The sequence below is a fragment of the Pleurodeles waltl genome, chromosome 11 (genome assembly GCF_031143425.1).
Source record: "Pleurodeles waltl isolate 20211129_DDA chromosome 11, aPleWal1.hap1.20221129, whole genome shotgun sequence".
NCBI classification, from domain to species: Eukaryota; Metazoa; Chordata; class Amphibia; order Caudata; family Salamandridae; genus Pleurodeles; species Pleurodeles waltl.
Window position 1 is genome coordinate 420,984,371 of NC_090450.1, and position 20,414 is coordinate 421,004,784.

A 20,414-nucleotide genomic window follows, 5' to 3' on the forward strand; every position below is an offset into this window, starting at 1 on the left:
TCGTTTAATGTTGGTGCCATGAGCCATAAAATCAGGAGTTAGGAAACGCGGGCACCGGGTCTTTACGTAGAACTTAACACATCACTCCAGTATAGGCTGTTTATTTTATGCCGGCCCTCCACTATTTTTAGTCTCTGAATCTGCCAACAGTCTACGAGAAGAACCTTTCAAAGCGTCCTCATAAATATTTTCAGATTGCCGCATACATACTACTTGTAAAGGCAGCTCAGTGTGTAGTTTTAACTGTGACGGAAGGAATGTGCGGTCAAGCTACACACAACCCATGTATAAAACAAGCATTTGCAATGCAATGGGTCTCGCGTTTGCTCGAGTTAAAGCTATTCGCGTTGTAAACTCCTAACCAGACTTCTTGCCCCATAAACTGAAAATTAAAACAGTTTCATATAAGCGAGCCCACAGCCGCCATAAGCGCCAAGCAAACACAAAAGGAAACAAAAGTTTGCTTGCAGTGAAACCTATAGGCAAAAGCGCAATTATCCATGTAACTGGCAAAAGTACAATTATCCATATAACCAGCAAAAGTGCAAATATCCATGTAACAGGGTCGATGTCATGCAAATCACTCGACTACTGCCCAGAGAGATGGAGCTGCCTAGTAAATAAAGAGAAAAAGTAATCCAGAAATCATACGGAAAACATGGAGCCTCGTATGTTTTCAGTAGTTGACTGGTGCGCTGGAGACAGGTTAAACACCGGGAAAGGCATTACATGTGAATGCCTTTCACTAATGAAATCAAGCCAATTTTAAAAGGCAAGCCCACGAACCAACCAAACTCATGGGCGTGGTTACACGGGACAGAGCGCTTTGCGCTCAACCCTAAAAAAAATGACTGAGGGAAGAACAATAATTTTTTAAAAGCAGTTTGTTGTAAAGTAGATAGCCTCCCGCCAGGGTGTCCTTTTTCAACTGCTCCACACTAGTTTGGCTGCAGGCACACTAAAAAACAAGCATTGGCATAGCGCTTATAAAAGAGCTATTGGCTTTGCAATGTGTTTTACCATGTTGTAGAATGGTGTGGCTGCTGTGCAGCATGGCTAAAGGTTAGTTGAATTGAGGAGTAGAGTGTTGTAGAGTGGATTTGTTGCAATGTCTTAAAGTGGAGTAGGAGGAGTAGAGGGGTTCAGTGGTTTAGTTGCAGAGTGTGTGGTAAAGTGGGGTGGAATAGGGTGGAGAGCACTGGAGTGAATTGAGGTAGTGGAGAGGATTGGAGTAGAGTGAGGTGGATTTGATTGGGGTTGAGTGGGGTGGATTGATGTGAAGTGACCTGAAGTGGGGATGAGGTGGATTGGACTGGGGTGGATTAGACTGGAGTGGGGTTGATTACATTGGAGTGGGGTGGATTGGATGCAATAGATTGGAGTGGGGTGGATTGGACTGGAGTGAGGTGGATAGGATTGGAGTGGGGTGGGATGGATTGGGGTTGATTGGATTGGGGTGGTTTGGGGTGGGGTGGGCTCGATTGATTGGAGTGGGGCAGGCTGGATGGATTGGAGTGGGGTGGATTGGGTTGGGAAAGAGTGGATTGAATTGGAGTAGAGTGTGGATGGATTGGAGTAGAGTGTGGTGGATTGAGTGAGCGGGGTAGATGGAATGGTGTGGATTGGGGTAGATTGGAGAGGGGTGGATTGAAGTGGGGTGTGTTCGATTGGAGTGGATTTTATTGAGGTGGGGTGGACTAGATTGGGGTGGATTGGAGTAGGGTGGATTGGAGTGGGGCGGATGGAAGTGGGATAGGCTGGCTGGATTGGATTGGAGTGCGGTCGGCTGAATTGGGATGGTGTGGGCTAGATTAGCGTGGAGTGAGGTGGATTGGAATGGAGTCGATTGGAGTGGGGTGAACTGGACATGATGAACTGGATTGGAGTGGGGTGGAATGGATTTTGGTGGGTTATATTGGGGTGGATTGGACTGGGGTGGATTTCATTGAGATGAGGTGAATTGGATTGGCATGTGGTGGACTGGAGTGTGGTGTATGGTTGGGGTGGGGAGGGGTGGAGTGGATTATGAGGTGGATTGGATTGAGTGGGGTGGATTAGGGTGGGTGGATTGGATTGAGTGTGATAGATTGGGGTCAGTCGGATAGGGGTAGCATAGATTGAATTGGGGTGGGGTGTGATGGATTGGAGTGGGGGGGAGTAAATTAAAGTAGAGTTGATTGTGGTGATTGGGCTGGAGTTGGTTGGATTGGAGTGGATTGGTGTGGAGTCGATTGGGTTGGTGTGGGTGGATTGATTGGAGGGGTGGACTGGACTGGATTGAAGTGGTGTAGATTAAGGTGGTTGGGAGTGGGGTGGATTAGACTGGAATAGTTTGGATTAATGTTGATTGTATTGGAGTGGGATGGACTGGGGTGGTGTGGTGTGGGAAGATAGGAGTGCGGTGGACTGGATTGGAGTAGGGTGGGGTTGATTGAGGTGGGATGGACTGGACTGGGTGGGTTGGATTAGAGTAGGGTGGGTTAGATTCAGGTATGTTGAATTAGGGTGGAATGGATTGGAGAGAGGTTGGAGTAGGGTGGGGTTGATTGAGGTGGGATGGACTGGACTTGGTGGGTTGGATTAGAGTAGGATGGGTTAGATTCAGGTATGTTAAATTAGGGTGGGATGGACTGGAGAGAGGTGGGATGGACTAGAGGGGGTGGATTGAACTGGAGAGGGGGACTGTAGTGGGGTGGATTGGACTGGAGTGGGGTGGATTGGACTGGGGTAGGTGGATTAGGCTGGGGTGTATTGGATTGTAGTGGGGTGGATTGGATTGGGGTGAGGTGTATTGGATTGGAGTGGGGTAGATTGGACTGGGCTGGATTGGGGTGGATTGTATTGGAGTGGGTGATTAGTGTGGGGTGGTTTGGACTGTAGTGGAATGGCTTGTGGTGGATTGGAGTGGCGCATTTTGAGTTTGAGTGGGGTTGTTTGGAGTGGGGTGAGGTGTGGTGGATTGTAGTAAGTTGTGTGGGACAGGGTGGAGTGGTGTAGGTTAGAGTGGGGCAGGTTGTTCTGAATAAAAGTGGGGCAGATTGAAATGGATTGGAATGGGGCAGATTGTTTTGGATTGGAGTGGGACAAATTGGAGTACCGCAGATTGTTTTGGATTGGAGTGGGGCAGATTGGAGTGAGGCAGATTGTTTCGGTTTGGAATGGGGCATATTGGTGTGGGGGGAATTGAAGTGGAACAGATGTCTTTGGATTGGAGTGGGAAAACTGAAGTGGGGCAGATTATTTTGGATTGAATGGGGCAGATTGTATTAGGGTGGATTGGGTTGGTGTGAGGGGGATTGAGTGGGAGTGGGTGGACTGGAGTGGGGTGGGGTGAATTGGGATGGAGTAGGGTGGATTGGATTGGTGTGAGGTGGGTTGGATTGGAGTGTATTATTTTGGATAAGAGTGGGAATGATTGTTTTGGAGTGGGGCAGACTGAATTGGGACAAATTGAAGTGGGGCAGATTGATTTGGATTGGATTGGGCGGATTTGAGTGGGACAGATTGTTTGGATGGAAGTGGGGCAGATTTCTTTGGATTAAAGTAGGGCAGGTTGGAGCGAAGTGGACTGAAGTGGGGCATATTGTTTTGGATTGCAGTGGGGCAGATCGTTTTGGATTGCAGTGGGACATATTGGAGTGGGGCAGATTGTTTTGGATTGGAGTGTAGCAGATTGCAGTGCAGCTGACTTTTGGATTGGGGAAGATTGGAGTGGGGCAGATTGATTTGGATTGAGTGTGGCAGATTGGAGTGGAGTAAATATGAGTGGACATATTGTTTTGGATAGGAGTGGGATTTATTGTTTTGGATTGAGTGGGGCAGATTGTTTTGGATTGGAGTACAGCAGATTGTTTTGGTTTGGAATGCGGCAGATTGTTTTGGAGTGGTGCAAACTGTTTTGTATTAGAGTGGGGTGAATTGGAGTGGGGCAGATTAGATTGGAGTGGGGTGGGTTGACCTCAATTGGGGTGAGTGGTTTGGATTTGTGTGGGGTGGGGTGGGTGGGGATGAATTATAGTGGAGCGGATTGGAGTGGGGTGGATTGGGGTCTACTGCATGTGAAAAAGTAGCCTCCTTCTAGCATGGTTACCCCCATTTTTGGCCGGGTTTGTCAGTGTTTGTCAGATTGTGTTTACTGTCTCACTGGGATCATGCTAGCCAGGACCCCAGTGCTCATAGTTTGAGACCTATTTGTCAGTGTGTATTTACTATCTCACTGGGATCCTGCTAGCCAGGACCCCAGTGCTCATAGTTTGTGGCCTATATGTGTTGTCAGTATGCTTGACTGTGTCACTGGAGTTCTGCTGACCAGAACTCCAGTGCTAATGCTCTCTCTACTTACCAAATTTATCACTACAGTTTAGTTACTCCAGATTCCAATTCTGATTGGCACACTGGACCCCCCTTATAAGTCCCTAGTATATGGTACCTAGGTACCCAGGGCACTGCGGTTCCAGGAGATCCTTATGGGCTGCAGCATTTCTTTTTCCACCCATAAGGAGCTCATACAAACCTTTCATCAGGACTGCCACTGCAGCCTGAGTGAAATAGTTTACACACTATTTCACAGTCATTTTTCACTGCACCAGGTAACATCTCACCTATATGTCTAACCTTCATTTACTGAAGGCTAGGTGCAAAGTTAACGTGTGTGAGGGTACCCTTGCACTAGCAAAGGTGCCCCCACGTTGTCCAGGGCCACCTCCTCGGACTTTGTGAGTGCGGGGACACCATTATAAGTGTGCACTACATATATGTCAATACCTATATGTAGCTTCACAATGGTAACTCCGAATGTGGCCATGTGAGATGTCTAAGATCATGGAATTGACCCTGCAATCCAAATATGGTATGGGGGGGGCAATCCCATGCACACTGGGTGCTCCACCATGGACCCCTAGTACTGCCAAACCAGCACTCTGGGGTCCACTGCAGCCCCAGCTGCTGCCACCTCACAGACAGGTTTCTGCCCTCCTGGGATTGAACAGCTCAATCTCAGGAAGGCAGAACAATACATTTCCTTTAGGAGAGGGGTGTTACACCCTCTCCCATTGGAAATAGGTGTTACAGGCATGGGAGAGGTATCCTCCCAGAGCCTCTGGAAATGTTTGTCATTTACGTATAGTATGATACCACATAAGATAAGGCTAAAGTCTTTCATTGTAGAAGCAACATGTATATCCAAATCTAGAAGGCTTCAACAAATTTCTAAAACATAAAACAGGACAAGATCTGCACAAGTGCGTGTAGGGAGTTAGAAGACAAACTGTGTACCAGGTGGAGATGGGCACAAAGAAGCATGTTGCCTCAGAAAACGGTATAACCATGGGACTCTTACATTAGCCATAGGTTAGGGCACTGCCTTTAAGAGGACGGTTTTAATGAGATATGTAAAACATTATGCCCTGCTCTCACCTATCTCCTCAACTACAGTTTGAAAGTTCCTGCCTGCCTACAGGGCAGTTCCATCTTATGGGCCATTCCTACTTGGCATTTCAAATGCTTTTTTCAAGAGGCTTTGGAGATCTTCTTGTATCTGTTCTCCGTAGAATAGCAACATTTATACAAATCTTTTTGCAATGTCTTCCCAGCTTGGCAGCTGCGATGTGCAATCAATTGTTGGTTATGCTTGGTATCTGATGCATCTTATGGAGCTCAGCAGGCATGTATACGCTTCAGTTATATTTAAAAAATGTTAGACAACTCGAATTATCATCATATTTTGTTTGGTCTTGAACTAGTATTTATTGCACTTAGGTGTTCAGATACTTGTTCAAATCATAATTGCTGGTAAAATACTAATCATTAACATGACAAGATGGGCTGCATGGTGAAAAAACTAAAAGTCTACTGAGCCGACATGGATGGTTCGGGAAACACGGTTTGGCTGGAAAGAGAGAAAATGGCAGGGACATGGAGGAAAAAGAGACAGACACAGCGGCAGGGAGGGGAGTAACAGTGAAAGAAGGGAGTGCAGCTGTGCTCCGAAGGTTTTAGGTGTTGTTTGTTCTAGGACTAAGGCTTCTAGGGGCAGAAAGGTTCTCTTTGTGTTTTCCAGGAATGTCGAAGACCAGTGCTTCTGTCTTCTGGAACCCCTATTCTGTCTGACTGTGAATTTAAAGGCAGTCTTGTGGGACCAGTAGCTCCTTTATCAAACAATGCAATGTGGTTGGTATCTGGCCTTCTGGAAAACCTCACAATTGTTCAGCACATATAGGCCCTCATTACAACCCTGGCGGTAAATCCCGCTTTCCGCTGTGCTGAAGACCGCCAACATACCGTTGCGCGGGGGAATTCCGCTACAGGTATTACGACCCACATCTCTGAATCTGCCACAATACAGACACCCACACAAGTCCGCCACACCAAAGGTCAGTGATAAACTGGCGATAGCAAAATGCACACCGTCACGGCAACAGGAATATGCCCACAGTATCACGACCCACGAATCAACGCGGGGGTCTTTCATCCGAGGTAATCCATTGGCGGTACACACCGCCGCACTCAAAATACACACACATTTACAAAAAACAACCACATTGGATAATTCGAAATACACACACCTGATACACATACACACACCACACCCACACACTTACGCCACTATAAAATACACACCCACATTACCAACAAACCCTTACAACGTAAAATTTGGAAGAAGGCGAGAGAGAGAGATTAGCAAACACAACACCAACATCCACAGACACACAACACCATCACTTATACAACATCCACGCACCTCAAACAACACACACCAACACATCCCCCCACACTTCACAACAGACAGCACCTCACACATCACTCACACCACATCATGGCACCTCAAAGACACCACAGGTTTTCAGAGGAGGAGCTCAGGGTCATGGTGGAGGAAATCATCCGGGTAGAGCCACAGCTTTTCGGATCACACGTGCAGCACACCTCCATTGCGAGAAAGATGGAGCTATGGTGGAGAATTGTCGACTAGGTCAACGCAGTGGGACAGCATCCAAGAACACGGGATGACATCACGCGTTCAGTGGTTTCAAGACACCAGATTGCTGTACAGAGGACTGGCGGTGGACCCCCACCTCCTCCCCCACAACTAACAACATGGGAGGAGCAAGTCTTGGCAATACTGCATCCTGAGGGCCTCGCAGGAGTAGCAGGAGGGCTGGATTCTGGTAAGTCAAATCTTTGCTACAATATCCCCCACACCCCACCTGCATGCCATCACATACCCCCACCATTACCCTCACTCCCATCACTCCATCATTTCACATATGTCCCACTATCACAACCCGCACATCTCAATACCAAGGTCTTGCATGCAACACCTATGCATGGACCACCGTCACCAAAGCATGTCTGGGACAGATACCCACACAGACCCCAAACCAACTATCATAAAAGGCCAAACACAATGATGCAAGCACAGGAGTAGAGGGTACTTCACTCAATGCACAAGATGGCACACACAGATACTAAAACTATGCATTTACACCCCAACAGGACCCATACCCAACGTCACCGGACAGGAGGTGCCAGATATGTCCAGTCTCCCTACAGAAGAGGCCCACAGTGATGACAGCACCTCTGCATGCCTGGATCAAGATGACCAGCCCGGCCCATCAGGGACCTCAGGACAGTCGGTTCCCCTGACACAGTCCCAAACCACCACTGAACCTCCCCCTCAGGAAACACCACCACAGCACCCACCCAGCGGGCCCATCCCTCTGTCCCCAGGACACACCAATCAGCAGTGTGTCCACCACTACAGGGAACCCAGGCAAACCCACCAACCCAAGAAAATCAGGGACCTCGGTTCAGTGGGCACGCGGTTCAGGGGACTGAGGCACAGGATAACAGGGAAGCTGGGATCACTGCTGTGCGACAGGGGGAGGACAGGCCCAGGGAACAGACACTCCACTGGGCACTCTCCAACGTCATGGGAGTTTACCACCACTCCCAGGAGACCATGGGCACGGTACTGGTCAAGTTTCCGGAGACCCAGCGGCTGCAGGAGGAACACTACCTGGGGATCAGGGAAGTCCATTAACACCAGCCTGGTCACCATTGCAGGTGTCCTGGCAGACCTTGTCAACACCATGAGGGACACAGTGGCACACCAACAGGCCCCTGACACTAGCCTGGACGATGAACAGCCCTCCACCTCCGCCGGCGCTAGTGGACAGGAGGCACCGCACAGGACCAACAGGCCACCAGCACCCCTCCCCCTGCAGAAAGAGGAACCACCCCGCAAACGGTCCCTGAGATCCAGGAACAAGACAGAGAACATTGCCAAGACCCCTGCCAGGAAATAAGACCCTCCTGAATGTCACCCTTCTGTCCCACTTTGTCACCCTGTCCACCTTAAACTGCCATTGCTCCCTTTCCTATGCCCCATTGGACAATGCACCTGTGAGACTAAGAGAATGGGCTCTGCCATGGGCATTCCTCCACCATCACCCCAGCCCCTTTCACAGCCCCCTCCACTTATTAGCACAAAAATAAAGACCCTTGAATCACCAAAAAATCTGGAGTCAGTCTGTGCTTTCACAAATGTGTAATTGCAAAATCTCTGGAATATAGCAATGTCAATGTACTTGTTGACATACCAATGTTACACAGCTGTAGGCCAGGAGTAAACATAGCAGAGGACACAAATTGGGACCCAGATCTGTGAAATGGAAAGCCAAAGTGACAAGTCGGAGTCCATACACAGAGATAAAAAGGCATACTTATGCCGGGTCCTACAATAGTATGAGATGTGGGAAGCAGTTTCACCTTCTTACCTGTGTCTCACTTTAAGTATTGCATGATGATGTTGTTTCGGTTGTCTACATCGTCTTCTCCTGCCTCCTCTTCTTCACTGTCCAAAGGCTCCACAGCTTCCACAAGACCAGCATCAGGCCCATCCTCCTGTAGAAAAGGCACCTGCTGTCGCAAAGCCAGATTGTGCAACATACAGCAGGCCACGATGATCTGGCACACCTTCTTCGGTGAGTAGTATAGGGAGCCACCTGTCAGATGGAGGCACCTGAATCTGGCCTTCAGGAGGCCGAAGGTGCGCTCTATTATCCTCCTAGTTCACCCATGTGCCTCATTGTAGCGTTCCTCTGCCCTTGTCCTGGGATTCCTCACTGGGGTCGGGTAACCAGAGTCAACTGCAAATATTGAGGGACAACTGTTAGACATACTCCAAACATTAGTGAATCTCCCATACCCAGACAGCAAATGAAACTGTGTGTGGACTTTAGGCTCACCTATTAGCCAGACACGGTGCCTCTGGAGTTACCCCATCACATAAGGGATGCTGCATTTCCTCAAAATGAAAGCATCATGCACTGAGCCAGGATACCTGGCACTCACATGGGAGATGTACTGGTCTGCCAAACCCACCATCTGCACATTCATTGAATGGTAGCTTTTCTGGTTTCTGTATACCTGTTCATTCCTGCGGGGGGGGACAAATGCCACATGTTTACCATCAATGGCACCAATGATGTTGGGGATATGTCCCAGGGCATAGAAGTCACCTTTAACTGTAGGCAAATCCTCCACTTCAGGGAAAACGATGTAGCTGCGCATGTGTTTCAGCAGGGTAGACAACACTCTGGACAACATGTTAGAGAACATTGGCTGGGACATCCCTGATGCCATGGCTACTGTTGTTTGAAAATACCCACTGGCTGGGAAATGGAGTACAGACAGGACCTGCACTAGAGGGGGTATTCCTGGGGGATGGTGGATAGCTGACATCAGGTCAGGCTCCAACTGGGCACACAGTTCCTGGATTGTTGCACGATCAAGTCTGTAAGTGATAATGATGTGTCTGTCTTCCATTGTCGACTGGTCCACCAGGGGTCTGTACATCGGAGGTTGCCACCATCTCATCACCTGCCCCAGCGGACGTGCCCTATGGAGGAGAACGGTGAGCAGAGGGTCATACAACACTTAGGTATCACAAGGCTGTTTAGCAAAAACGTTAAATTATCTCTATGTGCCTTTGTCTGTCCATATTCCTGGCCTAAATAGGTGTGACGCAGTTATTTGGCCTGACATGTGGCCCCCTGAAATGGCGGCTGCCTGACCTGTAAGGTGGAACAAGGGGAATTGAGGTAACTGCGCTGGCGTTGTACACCATTGCGGTAGGCGGTCGAAGACAGCGGCACAATTCAGCATTGGTTATCATTGGGCACTATGGGTTCCAGGAGCCAGTGACGATGTATGCCAGCGGTGACGATACACACCGCCGCGGACGTAATCGCCATTTTCTATCAGTTCTCTCACTTGATACCTGACCTTCAACAAGAGAGGACCTACACTGCAAGTGCTGCTGTGACCTGTCTCTGGAAGCGACAATGGCTACAGTGTCTGGGGAAAGGGCCCCTGCCTTCACTTCGGAGGAGTTGGAGAAACTGGTGGATGGGATCCTCCCCCAGTACACGCAACTGTACGGTCCTCCAGACAAACCGGTGAGTACACTGTGAGCATGGTGAATGGCACATGATTGTGTGGAGTGTCGTGGATGGAAGAGGGAGGGGGGGACATGCCAGCATATGAGGATGGTGTGTGTATGTATATCTGGGCCAGGGTTAGAGGTTTGTGGGCAATGTGTAAGAAGAACTGTACGAGAGAGTAACATCCATTCTAAATTCACTTTTCCTCTAGGTCAGCGCCCACCAGAAGAAGGGCATTTGGCATGTCATCGCCAAGGGAGTGCGGACCCAATGCCGGAAAAGATGGGAGGACCTGAGCCGCTGGAGCAAGAAGACGGTGGAGGCCCAGCTGAGGATAACCTCCCTACGTGGAAGGGGTGCCCGTCGCACCATGACCCCCCTGATGTACCGGATCCTTGGGCTGGCATATCCGGAGTTGGATGGGTGCTTGAGGGCATCACAGCAGCCACAAGGGAGTGGGTACACTCTCATTCAGCTGACTCTGCATGCTTGACGAGGTGTCTGGGTGGGGGTGGTGGGCTGTGGGTTCCCCTAGGCCAGGGCAGATGCGCAAAGGTATATCCATTGATTTTCAGGCTCATTCCCACTCCAACCCCAAAGGTGGTATTTGCCCTCTACACCTAGTCAGGCTCCTGTGGGTTCCATCGTGCATTAAATGGGTCTAGACAGAGTCCCACTTGGGCATGTGTTTTTCCCCTGCACTGTTAGTGCATGGCTTAGTGCATAGGGCAGCTCCCTGTGTGTTGTGTCCGCCAATGGTAGTGGTGTTGCATGCATTGACCATGTGTCTCTTCTGTCTCCCCCCCTTTTTGTTTTGTCACCCTGTTCTTGCATGAATTAGCATCATCTGGCGGAGGAGCAGTGGCACCGGAGCAGGAGGGAGCTGCATCCTACATGGCCCTGGAGGATGAAGTAACAGAGTCTGAAGGCACCAGTAGGACAGAGGGCAAGGTGAGCTCCATGACGGGGACAGGAGCACCCACCAGCGACAGCGACTCCTCCTCTGATGGGAGCTCCCTTGCGGTGGTGGGCATCTCTGTGCCCACCGCATCAACAGGTACAGCCACCACCACCCCCACCAGCACCGCCCTCCCAGCAGCCCCTCAGCGTGTTTCCCGTGCCCGCTCACCCAGAAGGGTGGGCATCTCCTTCGCCTCAGGCACCTCAGGCCCTGCCCCAGTCAGCCCTGCTACCCTCAGTGAGGAGGTTAATGACCTCCTGAGATGCCTCTCTGTTGGGCAATCTAACATTTTGAATGCCATCCAGGGTGTTGAGAGGCATTTTCAACAGGTGCCAGGTGGCCCAACAGAGAGCATTTCAGGCTCTGGCCTCAGCACTGATATCAGCCATTGTCCCTGTGACCAGCCTCCCCCCTCAAACTTCCTCCACCCAGACCCAATCCCCTGTACCTCAGCCTATCCCAAGCACACCATCAGACCAGCATGCACACTCATCAACACACAAGAGTGTACATGGCAAACATAAGCACCACACATCCCACAGCACTCACACAAGCACCATCCCCATGCAGACACACCAACATTCACTGCCTCCACTGTGTCCCCACTGTGTCCCCCTCCTCCATTTCCTCCTCCTCCCTCCGTGTCTCCTCTCCACTCACACCTGCATGCACTACATCCTGAGCCACTACCTCCATCACCAGCACGCCCATCACCACACACCGCTCACGTGCAATCACCACCCCCACTACCATTCACACATCCCCTGTGTCCTCTCCCAGTGTGTCTGTGAGCCCTCCTCCCAAAGTACACAAACGCAGGCACACACCCACCCAACAGCCATCCACCTCACAACAGCATCCGGCCCATGCACCTCCTACAACTACTACCTCTTCCTCCACTCCCAAACCCCCTCCATCTTCCCGTCCCAGTGTGTCTAAGAAACTCTTCCTCGCAAACTTTGACCTCTTCTCTACACCTCCCCCCTGTCCTTCCCCTAGGGCCAGGCTGTCCAGGTCCCATCCCAGCACCTCAGCCAGCAAATCCTCAAGCACAGTGGTCCCAGCAACTCCGGTCTCATAGCGGGCGCCACCCATCAGGGCTGCCAGTGTCCCACCTAGCGAGGCCAAGGAGCAGACCATTCCACCACCTGTCAAGGTGAAGAAGGTGCCCACATGCCGGAGGGAGAAGCCGCACCTACCAGCAAGCAAGAGCTCCTCCAAGCCAAAAGGGTACAGTGGTAAGGCACCAGCAGTGACATTAAAGGTGGGGAAGGGACACAAGCCCAAGAGCAGGTCAGGACAGGGCACGGTTGCTCCGGATGAGGGACCAGAGTCACCCCTTCTGTCAACCACAACATCAACCTGTACAACAGTGGACACCGCCACCTGCACTGCCACCAGCAGCCCCACCTGCACGTCTGCTGCCTCAGCAACAGTCCCCAGCATCATCCCCAGTGGGCAGCCATCCGAGGCTGCAGGAGATGCCCTGCTGTGTCCCTCAACAGGTGCAGACACATGCACCACTGCCAGCACCTCCGCCACAGACCACGGCCGCAAGCCCCACCACCAGCCCCACGATGTGCTCAGACAGTGCCACCACAGCTGACATGGCAATCATCCCCAGTGGGCAGCCATCCGAGGCTGCAGGAGAGGTCCTGGACCCTGCCCACCATACATGAGGCATGACTCCCAGCACTGTTTGTACCTGCAGGTGGCAGGCGAAGTCGCAGCAGGGTGAGGTGTGTCTCTGCCTCCATGGAGTATCATGCTACCTGTTCCCAGGCAATCACGTGGCACACACACCCAGGTGAGGGAATGGGACCTGCCACACTACATGTGAAACACTCTGGGCACAAAGCCCCCTCCAGAAAGCACTCTGGGCACAATGCCCCCTCCAGAACCAGTGGAGATTCACATCCACTACCTCAGTCCTTGGCAGGATGAAGCACTCTGGGCACAATGCCCCCTCCAGAACCAGTGAAGATTCACATCCACTACCTAAGTCCTTGGCAGGATGAAGCACTCTAGGCACAAAGCCCCCTCTAGAACCAGTGGAGATTCACATCCACTACCTCAGTCCTTGGCAGGATGAAGCACTCTGGGCACAATGCCCCCTCCAGAACCAGTGGAGACTGTTATCCACTTGAGAGACTGGGGCTTTGCACTCCTCAGGATAAAGCAGTAGGCAAATCATCCACTGGAGAGACTTGAGAGTCTGTGGCGTTGCACTCCCCAGGATACAGCAGTGTGCAAACCACCCACTGGAAAGACTTGAGAGACTGTGGCTTTGCACTCCCCAAGATACAGCAGTGGGCAAACCACCCACTGGAAAGACTTGTAAGACTGTGGCTTTCACTCCCCAGGATACAGCAGTGGGCAAACTACCCACTGGAAAGACTTGAGAGACTGTGGCTTTGCACTTCCCAGGATACAGCAGTGGGCATGGAGCCCCTTCGTGGAGCAGTGGCATCGTCCGTTCATCCGACTGATGTTCCCCCCTCCCCCTGAGGTGCCTGTTTATTTTCCATCTGATGCCCCGGCAGTGTTCTCTCCGTTTCGAGTCAGGTATCTTGTGTGGGCTTTGCCCATGCATTTTGGGACACTGATCCACGGACACTGATTTCATTTATAGCCGGACTTGTGCAGTTGGTGTACATATTTGTATATACTCATTTTTAAATTTGCCCTATCTTATATTTGATAGATTACACTTGTTACATTCATTTCATTTCGTCCTTGCGTTCTTCCATGGGGTGATGGGGTGGATATGTAATGTTGCTGCATGTATTTGTGTGTATGGTGTTGTGGGTGAGGGTGGGGGTGTTACGCGTTGTGTGTGTGTGTCACTCTCTTTTCCCTCCCTCCCTTCCCTGTGTGCTTGGTGCAGTACTCACCGTGGTCGTCGCCGGTGTCTTTCCTGCTCCTGATACAAGAGGAGGTAGACCAGCGTGGACAGGTCTTGAAGTTCGGGCTCCATGGCGTCCTGATTCCTTGCTGGGTGTCGAGAGGTGAGTGTTTTCCGTTCCAAGTCCTGTTTCTGCCGCGCTTTTGATAGTGTTGGTACCGCTCCGGAAAAGGTGGCGGATAGGCCTGTTGTAATACAGTGGGGGGAACCTTGTATTCCGCCTGTCTGTTGGCGGTGACTGAAGCGGTGTTTGTTTCTACCGCCGTGGTGGTCGGAGTGTTAAAGTGGCTGTCTATGTTGGCGGCTTCAGCCATGGTCGTGATTAAATTTTTTTTCTGCGGGCCTGTTGGCGGTATTACCGCTGCTTTAACACCGACTGCCAGGGTTGTAATGAGGGCCATAGTGATTCTAATAAATTCTGATTACTAATGGGCTGGGTGAAAGGGGCAGATGGGAGCCATAGCGAGCAAAACAAATGCTTTCTGGAGCTGAGCAAAACGTATCTCTCTCTAAATGGAAGCAAAAGTCTGCAAAAGTAAAATACAAACCAGAGTGGGCAGGGAGAGTGGGGGTGGGGGGGAACTAATAGTACCTCAGTTATGTCTGGGGGAGTGGACAGGCACTAAATAACTCAAAACTATCTGTGATAGGTCAACACTACAAGGGATGGAACTGACGTTTTATTCTGCGCTGGCCAATGAGGAGGCAACAAAGAAGAGTGAGCATGAGGCATATGAATTGCAAGCAATGGGTGGGCGCCAAGCCCTTTACTGTACATAGCAGAGCCTTGCAAGCGAGACTCATGCTCTAGTACAGGCATTCGCAGCCTCAACCCTAATAAGGACACACTTGTAGCGTCCTCCCCAGCCCGGGTCCACCGACAATGAATACGCTACACATGGAGCTATGTATTACATGTCTTTATTTGTCTGGTGTAACCACAAACTCTACATTCTAAATCTACATTAATTTCATCACATTCTAACACCCACATCATCGCTGTATGGAGTCTTTCAGGAGCCAAAACGGTTCAGTCATTCACCTCATACAATGTTACATCTCCCCCTCTGTTAAATAAAAAATGTAATTGTTTTACAAACAAAAGCACAATGATAACACTTCAATAAGCCTCCTTGGCGCTTTGATGACCCGTCCCATTTGTGTCCTCGTACACTGAGAATCAGCAGCAAGAATGTCCATAATCTGCATTGGCGATGCAGGAGCAACACCAGTTTGTGGTTTTCCAATTGTCTTTTCTGAACCAGTCTCTGCGTTGACATCAGCATCTGACAAGCAATAAGCTACATGTCTGAATGGAGAAATCTCATGTGATGGCTTTCTCAGGACATTGAACAGTTGCCATGTGTCCTTTGTTGGTTACAACATGGAAGGGCTCTGCATCAAATGGAGCAGAAAACCTAAATTTTCTTGGCTGACAGATGACCACTCGATCTCCTCTTTTGAAAACAATGGCCCTCATTACAACATTGGCGGTAAATGCCGCATACCGCCGTGCAAAAGACAGCCAACACACAGCTGAGGTGGCGGAATTCTGCTACAGCTATTACGACCCACAGCTGGGAATCCGCCATAATCCAGACACCCACACAAGTCCGCCACACCAAAGGTCAGTTTTAGACCCACTTGCGTTCACTACGCCTTGAAAAAGTCCTTTGGACACGTGTTGGCTGTTTTGTGTATTTTCAATTCTCACCATAAATAAAGATTATTCGTTGGAAGAAGAAGAAGAATTTCTCTATGGACTCTGCCAATTTCTGTTTGGACTACATTTTGGTGTGCTCTGGTATATTTATTTCAATGAATGTGTTAGCACAGCTCATAACTTTGTTATGACCAGTGCAATGGACACCTAGTTGGTTGGGTGTTATACTGGACCTAGCACCCTAATACTACAAATTTGGACTAACTAGCCTTTCATCATAACTACGGATGTGTGGACTCTATAGCATCAACCACCTTCCTCTCCCAGTTCTTAAAGTGTTTTCTTTATGCTGTCCTGCACTCTGTATCTCTGGCACTCTATGTACTGTTAACTACTTTATTGGATATACTATTGTCGTTTTATAATTTTCCAGTGTCCAACATGTCTACTTTTGATGATAATAGGGATACACTTCTAGAAGAACTATTCCAATCAGACATTTCAAAAACACCTGTCGGCTCACACAAGACAATACGGGAAGGCTTAAGTACTAAGGGGGTCATTCCGACCCCGGCGGTCAAGGACCGCCGCGGCCGGGGTTGGCTGGAGCACCGCCAACAGGCTGGCGGTGCCCCGCAGGGCATTCTGACCGCGGCGGTTTGGCCGCGGTCAGCACAGGAAAACCGGCGGTGTCCCGCCGGTTTTCCGCTGCCCTGGGAATCCCCCATGGCGGCGCAGCTTGCTGCGCCGCCATGGGGGATTCCGACCCCCTCACCGGCATCCTGTTCCTGGCGGTTCCGACCGCCAGGAACAGGATGGCGGTGAGGGGTGTCGTGGGGCCCCTGGGGGCCCCTGCAGTGCCCATGCCAATGGCATGGGCACTGCAGGGACCCCCGTAAGAGGGCCCCACTTTGTATTTCAGTGTCTGCTTTGCAGACACTGAAATACGCGACGGGTGCCACTGCACCCCTCGCACATCCTCCACTCCGCCGGCTCCATTCGGAGCCGGCATCCTCATGGAGGGGTGTTTCCCACTGGGCTGGCGGGCGGCCTTTTGGCGGTCGCCCGCCAGCCCAGTGGGAAACCCAGAATACCGGCGGCGGTCTTTTGACCGCGCAGCGGTATTCTTATCCCGCCGCCCGCCGGGGTCAGAATGACCCCCTAAATGTATTAAATTGGAACGTTTGAAAAAAACAGGAGCTCTCACGGTGGTGGGATTATACTATCCTAGAAAGATATATTGAAAACAAACAAATACCTTAAGAGTTATTCTATTCCCTTCGTTTAATGATCTTAGCCCTGACCTGCTCAAGGAATGGGAGCAACTTTTGCTTACATCATCTTTTGGTGTGATGGACATTCTGATCAGGGATGCCAAGATGAAAAGAGACAAACTTTTACTTAAGATAGCAACAGTAGAAAACGAAATCAATGACATCGACTTACCTGAAGCAAAGGTTAAGAATTATAATACACTTAAACATGTCATACACAAACATCAAATTTACATAAAAGACAAAAAACTACGTAAGCTCAAAAGAGATGACAACGATTACAGGAGTGTGAGAGTTTTTACTTTTGCACGTAAATATGACAACATTAAAGCAGACGGGAGTGGGGATCACCTTTTGAAAAAACAGTTTTTTTCGACCGCATCAACTAGTGACACAGACCTTTCTAGTGTCTCTAGTATCACGAGTGAAGAGACTAGAGACCTTATGCAACAACCCTCATCCAGTTCTTCTTATAAGTCACCTTTTTGTTAGAGCTGGAAAGATATCGAACAGGTCAAGCACAAACAAACAAAGGAAAGGAAACACTAGAAAAGCTACCAGACGGGGGAAAAACCGTAAGACCAGACACAAACAAGAGGCCAGAATGGGTCACTACAAAATCAACAACTCGCAATCAACAGTAACGACTAATGAATCTGCCCTTTTGGCAGACACTCATGATGAAATTTCAATTGTCAATCTATCAGATTTGACTCTAAGCACAGAACAAATAAATATACTGAGAAAAGGTCTGGGTTTCGTCCCGACCTCTTTACCTGACTTTACACAATTACATGTGAGTCTTTACAAATTCATACGAAAATGCAAACTTTTTAAATATTTTCAGGGCAAAGATACCCCTATTGAGTCTGCTAACACTCTCTGCACTGCATCATATGCTATGTCTATTAAAGACATCAAAGATGTACAAACTCTTCTTTCTATTGGTCACCTAGAAAGCTGCCTTTCGACACTCACTGAGATTGTAAAAGATCTTGAAATTGTCTCTGACATGAGGGTACCCAGTGGCCTTAAAACTGTCTCTAAATTTACACCTGTTATACCATCGGACAATGTAATTGATGTTTTTTATAGAAAGGTAACTGCTGACATATTTTTTAGAGGATCAATGCCATACAGGTCGTAATGACATTACACATAACATCACCAAAGCTGAAAGACAAGCACTGTACTCTTTGACAAAATTACAAGATATCATTATCAAAGAAGCGGATAAGGGTGGAAACATTGTTTTTATGAATAAGGTGGATTACATCTCTGAGTTAGATCGACAACTCCAGGACAATATTGCTTACCAGAAACTTAATCACAATCCCATGCAAGAGGTAAACAACTGTGTACACAAAATACTACAGTTTTGGCACAAACAAGATTTGATTTCAGACATGGAGTATCGGTATATCTATAACCCTACACCGACATCGCCATGCATATACATTCTACCCAAGACCCACAAGACAGGTGATTTCCCTCCAGGTAGACCCATAATCTCTGGAATAGGCTCACTAACAGAAATACTTTCAGAATATATTGACATTTTGCTCCAACCCTTTGACCAAAATCTACCGTCCTATATTAAGGACACCAAGGATCTTCTTTGTAAGCTAACTGATTTTGAATGGACAGAGGGTCACTTACCTGTCACCTTGGATGTAGCCTCCCTTTACACTAGCATCCCTAGAACGGAAGGATTGATGGCTATCCAACATTATCTAGACACACAAGAGGCTACCCTTCTCTCACATTTCAATATGTTAATGGACTTCATGCGTACAGTTTTGGACAACAACATTTTTCTGCATAATGGTAGTTGGTATCGTCAAACCCAGGGAGTAGCTATGGGGGCGAAATTTTCTCCATCTTTCGCCAATCTATATATGGGATACTGTGAGAAAATACACCTGTGGAAAAACTGCCCATCGGAATTTACACAATACATCTTATATTGGGGGAGATATATTGATGACATCCTCCTTTTTTGGTCAGGTGATACTCTCTCTTTGAACTCTTTTTTTCAATACCTAAATCTCAATACATACAACATCAAGTTTACTTTTGAGTCAAGCTCTACAACAGGTAATTTTCTTGACCTGTCACTATACATCAAACAAAACAAACCGTGTACTAAACTCTTTAGAAAACCCACTGCCTGTAACGCCATTCTACATGCTACCAGTTCACACCCTTTCTCACAGATTAAATTGATCCCATTTGGAGAAAGTACAATTATCAGATGTAATTGTAGCGAGGATGACATTTTTGTGCAAGAACTTCAAAATATGAACCAACGTTTCAGACAAAGAGGTTACAATCCTAATACCCTTTTACAGGCTAACAATAGGATCAAAAAAACGAAGCAAGCTGATTTACTGCTAAACCATAGGAAAACTAAAAGTCAGAAGAAACTGTCCTTGATTGTAACACACAGGGGGTGATTCTAACTTCGGCGGGCGGCAGACCGCTGAGGGTATTTTGGGATTTGCCCTGGGCTGGCGGGCGGCCGCCAAAAGGCCGCCCGCCAGCCCAGGGCAAATCAGCCTTCCCACGAGGACGCCGGCTCCGAATTGAGCCGGCGTAGTGGGAAGGTGCGACGGGTGCAGTGGCACCCGTCGCGTATTTCAGTGTCTGCATAGCAGACACTGAAATACTTTGGGGGCCCTCTTACGGGGGCCCCTGCAGTGCCCATGCCATTGGCATGGGCACTGCAGGGGCCCCCAGGGGCCCCGCGGCACACCCTACCGCCATCCTGTTCCTGGCGGGAGTCCTGCCAGGAACAGGATGGCGGTAGGGGGTGTCAGAATCCCCATGGCGGCGGAGCGCGCTCCGCCGCCATGGAGGATTCTGCAGGGCAGCGGGAAACCGGCGGGAGACCGCCGGTTTCCCGCATCTGACCGCGGCCGAACCGCCGCGGTCAGAATGCCCTGCGGGGCACCGCCGGTCTGTCGGCGGTGCTCCCGCCGACCCTGGCCCCGGCGGTCTCAGACCGCCGGGGTCAGAATGACCCCCACAGTGGTTTAAGCACCCAAATCTCTAAAATCATACAAAAACATTGGCCATTGCTTTTAGTTGACAATACCCTACAAGGGGGTTTGACTGAAAAACCTAGCATCACTTTTAGAAGAGGCCGCACACTACGAGACCATCTTTG